The sequence below is a fragment of the Onychostoma macrolepis genome, chromosome 22 (genome assembly GCF_012432095.1).
Source record: "Onychostoma macrolepis isolate SWU-2019 chromosome 22, ASM1243209v1, whole genome shotgun sequence".
NCBI classification, from domain to species: domain Eukaryota; kingdom Metazoa; phylum Chordata; class Actinopteri; order Cypriniformes; family Cyprinidae; genus Onychostoma; species Onychostoma macrolepis.
This window is the reverse complement of record NC_081176.1, coordinates 32,935,145-32,949,282: the sequence shown is the minus strand read 5'-3', so window position 1 is coordinate 32,949,282 and position 14,138 is coordinate 32,935,145. Positions and strand designations below refer to the sequence as shown.

The 14,138-nt window shown below is 35.4% G+C and overlaps 1 long non-coding RNA gene across 2 annotated transcripts; it reads left to right on the top strand.

Moving 5' to 3' along the window:
- The first annotated feature begins 902 nt into the window (after window positions 1-902).
- LOC131529998 (uncharacterized) lies at window positions 903-5,252 on the top strand. Of its 2 annotated transcripts, none has more exons than XR_009268271.1 (4): window positions 903-1,217; window positions 1,295-1,367; window positions 1,923-2,025; window positions 3,795-5,252. It is a non-coding gene; the product is annotated as an uncharacterized LOC131529998 (long non-coding RNA). The 2 variants fall into 2 exon arrangements; XR_009268270.1 differs by having other exon boundaries at window positions 904-1,217; window positions 1,942-2,025.
- The last annotated feature ends 8,886 nt before the right edge of the window (window positions 5,253-14,138 follow it).

Sequence of the window (14,138 nt, the reverse complement as noted above, 5' to 3'; positions counted from 1 at the left end):
GTCATAGACGCAGGGAAAAGGCACATGTGGGGACTCCCAGTGGACAGCAGCGACGGAGACGTCAAGGAGGGCTTCCAAAATTGATGAAGAGGGGACGGAAGTTGCAGTGCGTCGCCACGGATTCCTTCTGAAAGCTCTTAATATGTACAGGGGGGAGATATTTGCCCACCCTCTGTATCTTCAGAAGGAGCGCATGCCAGCCAAGGCACAATTATTTGCAATGGATGTGGCTTGCAAATATTGGCCATACGTGGAGAAAGCTGCTAGTGTCCTTCCTGCTCTTCAGGATCTGACCACCACAAAACCTTTCCTCAGTGTGATGCATGCTCGAGCCCATGCTACTAAGTGTGAAGTATTATTTATATATATATATATATATATATAATTATTATTATTATTATTATTTTGTTAGATTAGGCATCATAACCTTTTTATTTGCTTTAAACAGCACGGGTAGACATCCCAGCCAGCACATGACCGACCTTCAACGTTGAAATATGGTTGAAATAAGGTCAGTTCGTATTTCAACATTGAAACAATGCTTAATGGTTGAAAAAGGGTAATAAAAACACTTATAAATCAACTTTGATTTTTAAAAAAAAAATTTTTTACAAGACCTGTATGTGAATCACTTAATGTATGTACAGAATAAATAATTTCTGCCTTTTAAGTTATTATTAAGATCGTTATTATTATTTTATTATCATTTTACATTTTTATCATGAAACCTTTTGGTATAACTATTATCAACAATAAAACTAAACACATTGCGCTTCCTTACCACACTGAAACAATTCCGATTGGTTATTTAACTTATTTGCTTTGATCATGATTGGTTAATCTGGCTGTCATTCATGAAACTGGCCAATGAAACTGTGCGCGCCATTTTATGTTTGAAAATATGACCGTTATCCTGATCCTCTTTCTGAGTGAGGTTGCTGTGAGTGAGAGCGCTGCTGCGCAATAAAACTGCCAGGTCGGTCCCGAATTATAATTATTGTATAAAAAACGTTTACCATTAAAGCTATTATATTATAGATACTGGTACTATTTATGTAAACGCTGCTTAACTTTCATGTGTTTGATGGGCGCGCGCGTTGAACATTCGAGGCGCTTTTAAACTGGAGTGGAAGGAGTTTCCATGGAAACGAGGCGGCAACTCAGCTGACAAGTAGCAAAAAAACTCTGTCTCTCACTGTTGTTTTTACTGCTTTCAGGTAAGTTTAGTCTCTAAAATTACACAAATAATACATACAACTGTTCCTGTTCCTTCTGTTGAATATTTACTTTACAGAAATGGTTCATTGTCATCGGAAAAAGTCCGTTAGCATCACAACCGTGAGCTAACCAGAGGCTAACTATAAGAGGTAAGCTAGCTATAGATTTGAGCTCTTATTTATGAAAGTTTGGGATTTTAATCACAGATTATGTGTAGATGAGTGATTTTTATAGCTTTGTAAATGTTTTGCTGGCAATTTGTTAATGGATGAATTTAAGCTAATTAATTTAACCTAAAAGTATGCACTGTACTGTTAATCAACTTAAAGTTACATGAACTAAAATGGGCTGAAGCTAACGTTATTTCAAACACATTTTTATCTTTCATTGTAGACAAATATTGATGAAAATTGTACTGTGATTGTAGGAGTGTCAGAAAAATCCCTTGAATGCTGCTGATAGATATAAGTTATTGGAAACATAGGCGATCTGAGAAAGCATATTAAATAACTTCATATGCATTTTTCCCAATATATTTCACCTATATCATCATGCATATTTAAAACCTAAAAACGTAAATCTTCGTTTCTTAAGATTTTTTTTTATGTTCTGTACATTATTCTCTCTCATTTCTGCATTTCACCCCTGCCGTAGTTTATTTCTAATAAACCTGACATTGTATACTATTGTTGGCTCTGTGACAGATTGTTTATGTTCCTGTAGTCTTCCATGCTGATGGCCGTGCAGCAGAGTTGGAGAGGACCTCTTGTCGAAGAACATCTCCAAGACACTATGAGCATCTGACTAGTAAGTAAAACCTCAAACGTTCAAAAGTTTATCAGATATTAAAAAATATATCAAATAAATATAAAATATTTTTGGAGTCCTGTATGTCTTACAAGGCTATCTCGTTTAACTGCATGAGGACACTACAACCAGAGAGGTACAACATAATTCAAAATGAGACACAGATGATAATAAAAAAAAGTGCTTGGAAATTAAAATTCATAATGGTAAGACAGAACCAAGTACCGTGACTGTGCCTCACTTCAAAGTGAAACAGTCTGTAATGGCCATCTGCCATGCCAGATCGATGGTGAAGGTGGGAATTATAAGTTTGATTTTCTAGACTTTAAATGTACTAACGTGTTTGTTCAAGTAGACTTTGTTGCTTGTGGAAACCTCACACAAGCCTGAAATGTACTTAACTCTAGATCCGCCAGAGGTCGCTGTATACCTTAAAGCGCCAGCGGGTAAATTTTACCCACACACATGGCAACTGTTTTTATATGGTTCAAGAACATATTATTTCACTGTATTATGCCACTGTCTTCACAAAGAAGTGTCTAGAGTCATGAAATGATTATGTCTAGTCGTCAGCTATGTTTTTACCCTGTTGTTTTATGTTCAAGACTTTTTAATGCAGCCTACACTAATCCATAAAGGTCAGTAAGCTAAAAAAAAAAAAAAAGCGTGCACTGACTACGAAAATTAGAAGGTAGTAAATATTTGGGTGGTGTAATATTATAATACAATGTCATTAATCAATATATTAGGATAACCCACGTTATCTAAATAGCCAATAGACAATAATGAGCAATAATAATTGACCACACTGCATAGGAAGATGCTATGACAAATTCAAGTGCACAGCTTCACCTAGGCCCAATTATTAATTTGTTTAGTTATATCATTCATAATTTGAATAATAGAACACCGCCAATAACTTCGGGTAATCAAAAAAAATGTTTTATTCATTACATCATAGATGTAATAGATTTTTTTTTATTTTTTTCTTCAGGAAACAGCCAGACTAGAATAAATAGCAACACAGTAGCAGACAATAAACGATATGGCAAGACAAAAGTGAAATAATAAAACCAAAGTTTGACCAATTATGAGTAACGTTAGGCTAAAACATCTAAATATGAAGTCTGGATCACTGTCAGATGAGCCGTCAGATGCTGAGCCGAACCAGGACGCATAACTTAACCATCAGACTCTCCATCACTCATGGAATTTAGTGTTTCTAATACCGACCTTCCATAAATCGCATTCTTTTAGTCATTTTGACATTATTTTTTAAACTGATAACCGCTAAATCGGTGAGTGAAAGGCATTGCCTAGAAATGTACGATGTTAAAACACAAGCGTCAAGAAAATGACAGCGTGAAAATACATGCATTATATAGCAGGTAAATTTGATCCGTACGGCGCTTATAGGTCTAAAAGCTCTGGGTTTTTTTTTCTGGTTTATCTAAATAATTTTTAACAACATTGGATTGTAAATTACATAATTTTAGGAAAAGCCAATGACTGGAAGACTTGAATGTTTTGTTGAAAATCTGTTATGTACATTTGAAAAACAGCCACAGGTCAAATTTACCCCGTGGCGGTTCTAGTGTTAAAACTTAAAATCTTATTTGCACTCTTGAAAACTGTTCACCAAAGACTACATTTCAGTCCAGCCGAATTTTCTGCACACTTCACCACCAAGATCAAAATGAGCATTGTGAATGTAAAAGCTTCACATTACATTCATAAAAATTATTGTTAATGTTTGATTTGTGTTTCAGGCTTTTTGTGAAGACAGAACATCAAGAGATGTTGTGACAACCTGGACAGAATTCAGCTCCAGATCCAGCCTCCACACCAGACCTCTCACGCACAAGGACTGCTGTCTACTAGCATATTATGTGTTCTCTTTAGAGTTAGGTGCATGGAGATATTACCTGATTTTTAGATATAATGAAAACTATATCATATATATATATATATTATGAAGAGTTCAGATGCAAAAGCCTCTAAATGCCATCTGAAATTTTCTTCTAAAATGAGCATTTTTCTCAAGCTGCTATATTTATGTTCAGTTATTTCATTTTAATTGCATAGAAAAGGACCTATATATTGCCATTAGAGTAAAATAACTGAACCTAAACATAGCAGCCTGATCAAAATGCTCATTTTAGATGGCACTTAGAGGCTTTTGCATCTGGACTCTTCATATATATATACACTATATTGCCAAAAGTATTGGGTCACCCCCTTCTAATGAACAGGTTTGACTACTTTAGCAATTTCCATGAGTACAAATCTTTAATGTTTAAGCATATAATGATATTCTAGGGAATTGTGTGCTTCTAATTTTAAAGCAACAGTATGGACAGGACCCTTTTCTATTCTAACATGACAATGCCTCTGTGTATAAGGCAAGGTTCAAAAAGAAATGATTGATTGAGTCAGTGTGGGAGAACTTGACTGGTCTGCAGAAAGCCAAGTCCTAATCCAAGCTGAACACCTCTGGTGTGACTAAATGCAGACTTCGAGCCAAAAACTCTTTACCAAACACCAATTTGATTGGTTGAATAGAGAATGTGATTAGTTGAGAAATTGTACATAGTTAATGATGGATCTTAAATATTTAAATACAGTATGCCTACTAAGACTTGCATATTTGTGCATAATATTTTGACCCCGGATGCTTACAGAAGGATAATCTTTCATTTATGTGCCAGAAACATCATAAGCATTCATAATTTTGTTGGTTCATGCTGAACTGGTGTTGATAAATGTAATCTTATTAATATAAAGTCAGTTTATATTGTCGCTGTTTTTAAGTTACATTGTCTGGAGAGTTTTCCAGTTTTTTAGTGTCCAAATGTTGTTTGTATTCTATTTATTATGAAGAGGCCAATTATAATCTCGATAATGAAAACATTTACATGTGTGGAGATTTAATTTAGTTACATACAGTTTGAGTAAACGGGAATATATTCTATGAAACATGTTTACGTTTATTTAGTTGAAAATTTTAATGCTTTAAAATATATTTGCATTTATAGAAATCTAATATATTTACATGTACAGAAATATAATATGTTAACAAATATTAGAAATTAATATATGGACAGATATTGCAAATTAATATATTTACATAGTCTGATATCTAAATGTATTTACATATAAAGGAAATAAATATATGTAAATATTTCCGATAAAAAAATATTTATTGAATATATGTGAAAAATATTAAAAAGCGGCCAAAATCAAATATTTAAATATATTTTAATATATATTTCAAAATATATTTACATATATTGTTTAAAATATATTTTCTTCTATTTGAGTTTAAGATATTTAAATATATAAAAATATAGTTATTAAAAATATATTTCGATCTATGTGACTTCTGTATGGGATGGTTTATGTATTTTTGGTCAAACAGACTTGAGCAAGTTTCCAAACTATATTTATAATTATTTATTTATATATATTGTGTGAATCTTTGCAGTGTGTATGAAATTAGAATGAAAAGCTTTTCCTCTCTGCATTGATATATCATTAAACCCTTAATAAAGTGCTTTGTTGTTGACTGAGAATTTTCTCAAGAAATTCTGTGAAAGTGTTCCTATATACTGTATATTTAAATTCAAAGAAAATTATTTTTCCATTTGGCATAATTGTTCAAAAGTTTTTCTTTAGAAAATGAAGCATCTCATCACTGCAGATTTATGGACATCTAATTGTTAGAATGTTTTTTTTTTTTTCCATTTTCTTTTTTTTTTAATGCCGTCCGATTGATGTACAGCAAGTTTTATTAGTTACTGAAAACATGAAATATGCGCCGAAAATCATAGTTTACATCTCAGTGTTGACGTTTCAGCTAAATTGCAATATTAACAATTTCCAAAGTGAATGCTTGGTTGGACATTTAACGACGATCGACCGTTGAAAGGTACGCCGGTGAAACAGGGTCACAATATCAACGTTGATCCATTTTGCAAAACCGAAAGGTAATTCAACGTTGATTCAACGTCGACAGAAGACCATAACCCAAAAGGTAAGAGTGAAACAACGTCGCGATTTCAACGGTGAATCAACGTTGTTAGTTCCGCGGTGAAACGACATCACAATATCAACGTTGATCCGTTTTGCAAAACCGAAAGGTAATAAAACGTTGATTCAACCAAGGTACCTGACGTTGTTTCAACGGTGAATCAACGTTGAAATGCCGGCTGGGATGCTTACATTGCATGCAATGGGGTGGAACCACAAAAAAACGTCTCTCTCTACATCAGTCATTTCAACAAGATATGTGAAGGTAAGTCTCCTATTAATTGTTTTGTGTATCCTTTTGTTGTGTGCACTTGGCCTGTTTTTAATCATACTAAGTCCTGATTATTGTATAACACTGTTCATCAGACTTGTCAGAGACTCCAGGATGAAACGGCAAGGCTAGCTGAACTGAAAACAGAGTTACTTTGCACAGATGAAGTGGTGGCACAGTGGCTTTCTGATGTGAAGGAATGGGCTGCTGGCGGTAAGCATGACCAGATCAAAGAAACAGCAAATATCCTTTTCCACTACTATCTGAAATTATAAGTTTGATATTAAAGAGCAGCTAAAGGTAATAGGCTGATCATCTTTGGATTACAGCAAACTACATGTCACCATCAGATGTTTGGCCACATTTATTATGTTGGGTATTTCAGTTTCCCTGCAGGAAGTGCACATACCAAGTTCAGTGAAGTATTAAAAGAAATATCAATGAAATGTTAATGAAGGATTAAAAGGGGATTTATATACAAATACAAATTCAAACACAGAAACGGTTCTGTGTTGTTTTAACAGTGAATTTGCTTTCACCATTACTTAGTAGAACTACTGTGACAGACGAGAGAAAGTGAGTGGTTCTATCTCGATCCAGTGTTTGTCTGTCCATTGTGGTCTACCGTAGGAACATGGTGGCCTCTGTGGAAGGGGACCATATTTAGTTTCCAAAGTAATTAAAGCACAGCAATTCTTGTTTTCAGGAGTGTGCTTATCCCCTAAATGTTACACACTGGACCTTTGGATTATCTGTTTGTAAATCTAAATAAAAATTTTCACATACTTCAATTACTGCAGCTTTGCTTGAATTTATTTTGGGTGCAATATATCTTTCCTTATTGAACAGTGCTGTTACAAACCTCTACACCTGTACCTCCTGTCTTTCTAGACAGCAGCATGCTTTGCCACCGCCTTCGAAGGAAGCTGGCAGACGACAAAAAGCTCCTTCTTCAGGAGACAGAGAAATACAGTGGTCTTGTACTCGACTCTGCCACTAACACTGATGTAGCTGTGGTGGAGCATTCCCTGACTGGAATATATGGCCGTGGGAGGTTCATGGCAGTGGGACATCAGTTTCCAGATGCTTCACAAGAATTTATTTACAGTTCTGCTGTATAGAGTACACTGAACTAAGACATGCATGTAACATATTGAGTGTTGTAATGTAGTGTTCATTTAGTTAATGGGCACATTTTCAGTTTTCTTATGTATCAATTTGATTTTAAAAAAGTACGTTTGTAGTATCGTCAGCATCATCAATCTTTTTCTTGATGTAACTTCTTGAATGCTACACATGTTGTTACTTTAGCACAGCTGTGGTGAAGAAGAAAGATGTTAGCTGTTAGACATTGGCAGCAACACAAAACGCTTTTCTGCTGCTTTGGGCCTCACTGCATAAAGTCTCCTCAGTGAGCCGTCAGAGTTTATTCTGAAGATAGCAGGTAGTGTGACAATGATACACTTAAAAATGCCAACCATCCTGGTATGTAGATATGAATGGGTGAAATCTTTTTACTCCATTGAAGTTCTTTAGCCTCGTGAAGCAGTGTTAATATGTAGTTTGTCCTTAATGTTATCTCTTTTGTATTTTGAGATGTAGACAAGGGGAAGGAGGGACTTTGCTGTCTCTTAAGAAGACGACTGTCAAAGGTGTCCGAAAGGTTGCAAGTGGTCCTCCAACCGTACAAGACTTCTTTATGCCCCGAGGCCTCTGCTCTTCTACATGTTGAAGCAGAAGATCAAGGTGGACTCAGTAGTCCAGACACCAGTGAGGATGAAGAAGAAAACACAATTTAGGTAATTAATTTATTCATATGTATGTTTGTTTGTTCTCAAAAATAGATTGGGTGTGTTCCATCAAGGTGGACAAAGGAAAAGCCTGGCTTAGGAACATTGCAGAGAAAAGTTGCAGCAACTCAGCTTGTCAATTTGCCTGATGCTGATTTTAGATTATAAGGCATGGCACCTGTTTCAACAGCCAGGCAGCTTGTAGCAAAGTCAGCAGGTCAAGTTACTAAACTTTCGTCTGTTTGAAGTTTTGGACGGAGGAAAGACAGGATCAATTCATCAGTTTGTTTGAGGAACAACTGTGTCTGCATGACACAAGCCTTAAAATGTACTCAGCTCTTCAGGACTGCTTATGTACTCCATGCACAAGCACAGTACATGCTTATTCAAGCCTGGTTAAAGTCAACGTTGACTAGACACGGCTAAATGATGTAAGTGGAATGGCTTGAGCCTGCAGTGAAAGTCAATGTTAATTCAAGCCAGGCTTTTTCAAGAGAGCACAGCTTTCATTAGCTGCGTTGATGGAATATCTCCATTACTGTTACTCTTCATAATTTATTTGTGTATTTATTGATGCTTTACACGCCTTGTTCATTCTAAAACAGCTGACCTTCACCTTCTTATCCTACCTTTTGCATTTTTGTTTTTCTGTATTTCCCAGATGGAAGCTGCACAAAGGACTGTGTTGAAGGAAATGGACTTGTCCAGTATCTGTGTGTTTTTAGTATGCTGATTGAGTTACCACATCAAAATCTGTATGCATTCTGTATTGTTGAAAACTAAACCTGTGTCTGTATATTGCCAAGCAATTCAGTAAGCATATGAATGCTCCTTGAAGATGCACAAACCTCTTAGTATAGGTGCACCAATCTCAGCCAAAAATGTTAACTTTGCACATATGATATTACCAGATGTAATATCATGACATGATATTTGAGTAGTGTATTCATACTCCTTTAAGACAGACTCCTCTTGATTGCGGTGACCCTGTGAACAGTCTTTTATAAGCATAAATTCATTTTCCATTTATGAAGGACCACCCGGGTGTACTTGCCACCATTTGCAAACCAAAACAGATTAATAAGAAATGATTGTAGCAACAACAAAACAAAAAAAAAAAGGATTAGCAAAAATAAAGTAAATTTATATTGCCTACATTAATTGATAAAGCATAAAACAGAAGAATGCATGCCATATTGGACAGGCCTCCCAGTCAACCAATATTTCTGCTTTGCCCTATCAAGAAAATTATTATTTATTTTTTTAAAGAATAGATTAACACACACACACACACTCCACTCTTAGCATAAGGCTATTATGTTTGGTTACAGGCATTGAGTTTCACTGAGACAATATACAGTGGGTCATTGTTGGTATTTACAGCATGTGATCATGATTTTTTCAGTACAAGCTCCTTCCTAATCTGTAATTCAAAATGACTAAACACATAAAAAAGCATCTACCTAACAGTTATGGTATGTATTGTATGTATTGCCAACACACAAGTAAGTTTCCAAATCATATATTACACTTTGAATACTGTCTACACTATGCATTTCTTTATGACTTTCTAAGCTTTCTCGCTCTTTCTCTTACTACACTCCTGATGGGGAAAGCCTCTAGGCGAGTGTGGAAGGAGCAATCTGTGAACATCAAAAACATGTTCACTTATTTCTTAGAGTACACACACAACTCTGAAGACTTCAGTAGTGACCAGACCTGCAAGGATGACAAGCGCTGTTTATCACTACTTGCAAGTTGAACCAGGCTTTAACTTGTACCATGGAACCGAACTCGAGAACAGAGGCGGTGCAACAGATTGTTACAAGTTACAAGATCAGACAACTGAGTGCTTGATGTGATGGTTTATATGTTGGCGTTGATGACTGATGTGATAGGGTGCAGGTGAGCGTGATTAGTATTCTGGTGATGTGGATCACTGTGATTGGTGGGGTGTAGGGCCTGACTGATCCGTGACAGGCGGACAGTAGTGAAGTATTTTTACTCTGCTGTAAAAGTATTTTTCAAGTGTCTGTACTTCATCAGAGTGTTTTCCTTTAGAAAACTTTACTTCACAACATTCCAAAGCATAATATTGTACTTTTTACAGCACTACGGTCCATATTAAATATCATTTAATACTTAATTACATTAGAAATCTGTTACTTTCTTACTTTTACTCAAGTAAAAGTAATTCAAATATTTACTTGAGTACAAAAAGTACTACATGTTTAATGTTCTTAAGTATTAAAGGTATTAAAAAAAGTTTAATTTATGAAATGCAGTGCAGTAAAAAGTATGACATTATGCTCTGGAATGTAGTGAATTAAAGTTTTGCAAAGAAAAACACTGATAAACTACAGATACTTTTTAAATTTACTTGAGTGAAGGAAAGTATTCAGACCCCCTTAACTTTTTCACTCTTTGTTATATTGCAGCCATTTGCTAAAATCATTTAAGTTCATTTTTTTCCTCATTAATGTTGTGAAGCCACTCCTTCGTTATTTTAGCTGTGTGCTTAGGGTCATTGTCTTGTTGGAAGGTAAACCTTCGGCCCAGTCTGAGGTCCTGAGCACTCTGGAGAAGGTTTTCGTCCAGGATATCCCTGTACTTGGCCGCATTCATCTTTCCCTCGATTGCAACCAGTCGTCCTGTCCCTGCAGCTGAAAAACACCCCCACAGAATGATGCTGCCACCACCATGCTTCACTGTTGGGACTGTATTGGACAGGTGATGAGCAGTGCCTGGTTTTCTCCACACATACCGCTTAGAATTAAGGCCAAAAAGTTCTATCTTGGTCTCATCAGACCATCTGACATGCACTGTGAGCTGTAAGGTCTTATATAGACAGGTGTGTGGCTTTCCTAATCAAGTCCAATCAGTATAATCAAGCACAGCTGGACTCAAATGAAGGTGTAGAACCATCTCAAGGATGATCAGAAGAAATGGACAGCACCTGAGTTAAATATATGAGTGTCACAGGAAAGGGTCTGAATACATAGGACCATGTGATATTTCAGTTTTTCTTTTTTAATAAATCTGCAAAAATGTCTGTTTTTCTGTCAATATGGGGTGCTGTGTGTACATTATTGAGGAAAAAATGAACTTAAATGATTTTAGCAAATGGCTGCAATATAACAAAGAGTGAAAAATTTAAGGGGGTCTGAATACTTTCCGAACCCACTGTATATATGTATGTATATTCTTACGACATAAAATGAATGCTGATTGAATGTGCAATTTTTTATAACCTGCCCCCCACACAAAACACTCATATACATATGATATTTTTAATGATATACACTGATCACAGAACCCTTGCACAGTAACTTGGTTGAACAACTGCATCATTTCACTATGTCTTGCTGGATAACTCTGTGTATGTGACAAATTATCTTTGTATCATTCTATATTAATGGAAAGATCACATAATGATTGTCAATGTTTGTTTGTCACGTTTTACAGCATTCTACATATTTTCAGTCCAAGCCTGATGCAGAGCAGTTCTGCCGGGATGAGGGTCCCTGCTGCAGTTTCACCAGTAAAGAAAATTACTCGTTACAGTTCACTTGGAGGACCACATAAGCCATGAAGTGGTGCATGGAGGTATGTGGGAGCATTTCTCTAGATATTGATTGATTCTTGGGGTTTAAAATCATAAATATACTTGTGTGTAGAATGATGAGGTAAATACTATTTATTGAACACATATGCCCACCAACACACATGTATTCTCTATTTTTAACAGGAGCACCAAGAGGACATAAAGTGTAAGTTTGTAAGGGACATTGGTCCAGCGGGGTGCTGGATACAGAGTCACCGTGAGTTATTCTGTGGGGAGGTGACAGGGCCTGCCTTTCTCCAGATGGACAGTAAAACTCAACTGCATGTCATCAAAGACTACCTGGAGGGAGAATCAGATGAAGCAAGAGATGTCTTCTTATTCATCTTTGAGTATCCCGAGGAGCTGGACACATTCATATCAAACTGTCTTGATGAACAAGGCCTGAAAGTCCATGCCATGTTCTGTGAATAATCTGTCAAGGCAAGGAATCTCTCAATGTATCTTATGTATGTATGTTGTATTGGGTAGGGGCGTGGTTTCTGACATAACACTTTGATGTGGGCGGGGTTGTATTGGGTAGGGGTGTGGCTTCTGATGTCACACTTGGATGTGGGCGGGGTTGGATGTCCACTGCAGAATGCAGCGAGCCCTACTTGAGAAGAGCTGCTGCTTCTGAATTGTGTGTTTGCTGTTTAATAATCATTTGAAACTTAGCAAACTGGCAGCTCCAGTAATAATGAAAAAATTATCTTGAATTCTGTCATGGAAACTATGTATAAACCTCCATTAAACTATTTAATAATCAATTAAAAAAAACGTATTCCTGTATGATATTATGCTATACCCATTCTGCTCGACAAATGCAAATATTCCCTGAAAACATCCAGCAGAGCTTATTGGTGTAGACGTTTGCACATGTTTTTATGTTTTATGTTTTTATACGTTTTTATGAATGATCTACGCTGTTTGGCTGTACTACAGCAATATTAAGTGCTAACAACAGCGATTTTAGTTAGAATCAATTAGCAAATGTGTTTTTTTTGTGTCGGTACGTTTTTTGGTGGCGGCATCTCTGAGTACTTCGGGCAGAACAGAGCTGTGTAATAGCGGCTCACGAATGGGGAACAAATTCTTAATTCGTGGCCATGATACAGTCCTACCTATGCTATAGCACGTTAAATGAAGTCAGATATTATTGCACTTTTCACTGTACACGAAGCAGACATACTTTAACATTGAGCAGTTTTAGCTGGGCGATGCTGATAAAAATGATCCACTGTTTGAGATTTAGCTGTTTTGTATAATGTATATTTATATGTAGCCTATATTCTTTATTTTAGGATCGGTGGATAAGCAAATTATATGATATGATGATAATTCACTGTAGTTCAGTAAGACATGGGACAAACCCGCAAATGGTTTTATTTGAAAGAACAACTGCGGTGATAAATAAGACAATAATACCGAATAGCCCATCAGCGTGAACTGGGGTTTTATGTGTGGATAATGGGAATAAAAACCTTTCTGAAACAATATTTTTATTTATTTTTATTTATTTATCTTTTGCATATAGGCCTATTTTAAATGTTTGTGTTTACTAAAACAGCTGTTATTAAATCTAACCTACAGCAAATATTATTATTATTAATGTGCTTTAGTGCGTATTTAAGCAATAAATGTTCATATTTTATCTGCAACATTTTTATTTATACTTTTATATATAGTCTATATGCACAAATTAAATCGCTGGTTTTGTGTCTCAATCCTTTAAAAAGAACCAGGAATCGCTGTACTATATTAGGCTTACTGATTTTAGATTTTTAGTAGTTATTATAAAATTAAAAGATTTGTGAAATCCCTGAGGGGACATAGTTAGATCTATTTTAAAAAAGAGATCTATTTTTATATCATTCATATTTTACACAATTCATTTATTTATTACAGTATGTTTCATGTCAAACCCTCTCCTTGAGACTTGAGCACTCTGCTGGTAAACTGTGATCTTATCTCATGACTCCCTCTTGAGGCTGCATTAGGACTGAAACTATACCATGACACTGTCATATACTATTTCTAGAATTAAATTTAATGAATTTTCTTATCATCTTCAGGCTTATATTATAATGTACTGTATTTAGAAATATACGTTAAACCTACTTAAGTAAAAAAAAGTCTAAGTTATATCATGATTTCCATGCTTACTACGTATTAACAATATAAAAAATTTTCATGAAGATACAAAAAACAAACAAACAATAAAACAAAAAATAAATAAATGATTAATTGGAAATTTTAAGTGGGGGACCTCAATATGGCCATGAATTTCATTACAACTACATAATCACAATATACAAAATCCTAAAATATACAAAGTCTATCTATCTATCTATCTATCTATCTTCACTGTAAAAAATTGAGTATTATTTTACAATATATTACTGTAGTCAGAAATGTGAAA